The 1962-nt window shown below is 42.7% G+C and overlaps 1 non-coding gene across 1 annotated transcript; it reads left to right on the top strand.

The window, feature by feature from the left end:
- The first annotated feature begins 835 nt into the window (after positions 1–835).
- Positions 836–939, top strand: LOC112725673 (small nucleolar RNA R71). Its single transcript, XR_003164765.1, has one exon. It is a non-coding gene; the product is annotated as a small nucleolar RNA R71 (small nucleolar RNA).
- The last annotated feature ends 1023 nt before the right edge of the window (positions 940–1962 follow it).

Below are 1962 nucleotides of genomic sequence, written 5' to 3'. Positions count from 1 at the left end.
ATGGTGATGGCTTTGCATTCTTCCCATCTCACTCCCTTTTGTTCCCTTTAGGATTCTTTTCTGTGTCACTAGGGAACACTGCAGTTGATTTGGGGGCCTGTTGAGATAGTTCTCCTACTTGAGACTCCATCCTCTTGAGTTTTTCACCATGGTTTCTTAAGGTAGTTCTCACATCATCCCTGAAGCTTTTCAATTCAATTATGTCCTGACCCATGTGTGCCAGCACTCCTTCTATCCTGTTTAATTGATCTTGAAATTGTTGGTTCGGGTTAGGTTGGGTAGGTTGATTATTTTGGCCATGATATGGTGGTTGAGAGTAAGTGTTTTGTGTGGCTTGGTATGATCTTTGGTTGGAGTTTTGGTATGTGGACTTGTTATGTTGGTTTTGCTGGTTTCCCACCCAAAGTTTGGGTGGTTTTTCCAGCCTGGGTTGTAAGTGTTGGAATGTGGATCATATGGTTGCCTTTGTTGATTTCCTACATAATTGGCCTCTTCCCAATCACCTCCTTCAGTGCTTTCTTCCTCTTGCTCTTGTGTGTGTATTGCAGCCACTTGTTTTGTTTCTAATTTCCTGGTGAGCTCTGCTAGTTGCTTGGCAAACACCTTGTTTTGGGCTAGAATTGTATCAACATGGTTCAGCTCCATGACTCCCTTAGTGTTGTGTCTCTCTGATGCATAGTAGTACTCGTTCTCAGCCACTGTCTCAATCACTTCAATGGCTTCTTCCACAGTCTTTTTCCTGTTCAATGAACCTCCTGATGAATGGTCTACAGCCTTCCTTGATTCATAAGACAGTCCATCATAGAAAATATGCAATTGCACCCAGTCATGGAACATGTCTGGTGGCCATTTCCTTGTCAAATCCTTGAATCTCTCCCATGCCTCGTAGCGAGTTTCACCATCTTGTTGTCTAAACGTCTGAACCTCAGATCGAAGCCTATTGACCTTTTGTGGGGGGTAGAAACGTGCCAGAAACTTGCTTTCCACCTCATCCCAGGTTGTTAGGCTCCCCCTTGGGAATGATTCCAGCCACTTAGCTGCCTTGTCCCTAAGTGAAAATGGGAACAAAAGCAGTTTATATGCATCTTCCTGGACTCCATTGGACTTCACAGTGTCACAAATTCTCAGGAATTTTGTGAGATGTTGGTTTGGGTCTTCATTAGCACTTCCACCAAATGAACAATGATTCTCCACAAGTGATATTAGCTGTGGTTTGAGCTCAAAATTGTTGGCCTGAATGGGTGGTTTCTGGATGCTGCTACCACAATTCCCAGAGGTTGGGTTTATGTATGAACTAAGAACCCTCCTCTCAGGAATGGCATTGTTTCCATCAGCTCTCTCATGGTTGTGAACTTCTCTATCCATGTTGAGATCTAAAGCTTCCTCAAAATTGTCCTCAGATTCTCCTTCAGATTCCTCTTCTCCCAGTACTCTCTTCCCTCTTGCTTCCCTTCTCAGTCTATGAAGGGTCCTCTCTGGTTCGGTATATGGAGGAGTTGATGTCTCTCCTCTCCTACCTGTCATACAAGAACACAGCACAGGCAACAAACAAGTGAAATACTCTTGGTTAATGGAAGAGTATGGTTAGAGCAGTTGAGGAATTAATTCAAACAGTTAGTGAGTCAGTGAGTTAGTTGCTTGAATTTAAAGGCATAAAGAAAGAAAGCAGGTAACAGAGTGCAGAAATTAAAATTCAACAAGTAACTTGTACTGAATTAATCAAAACAAAAAAAAATGCTCAATCTAGTTAACTTCCAATTTGAGAATTGTCAATTGAAAACCAATCCCCGGCAACGGCGCCATAAACTTGATGCGCATAAACTAGTTATGCTACGATTTAGGAAATTGCACGATCGGCAAAATTCCTTCCGGCAAGTGCACCGGTTATCGTCAAGTAAAAACTCACAATAGAGTGAGGTCGAATCCCACAAGGATTGGTTGAGTGAGCAATTCGGATTAGAA

Source organism: Arachis hypogaea, chromosome 11 (assembly GCF_003086295.3).
Source record: "Arachis hypogaea cultivar Tifrunner chromosome 11, arahy.Tifrunner.gnm2.J5K5, whole genome shotgun sequence".
Classification (NCBI taxonomy): Eukaryota; Viridiplantae; Streptophyta; class Magnoliopsida; order Fabales; family Fabaceae; genus Arachis; species Arachis hypogaea.
The sequence above is the reverse complement of the archived record's forward strand: the minus strand, read 5'-3'. Positions and strand labels throughout refer to the sequence as shown.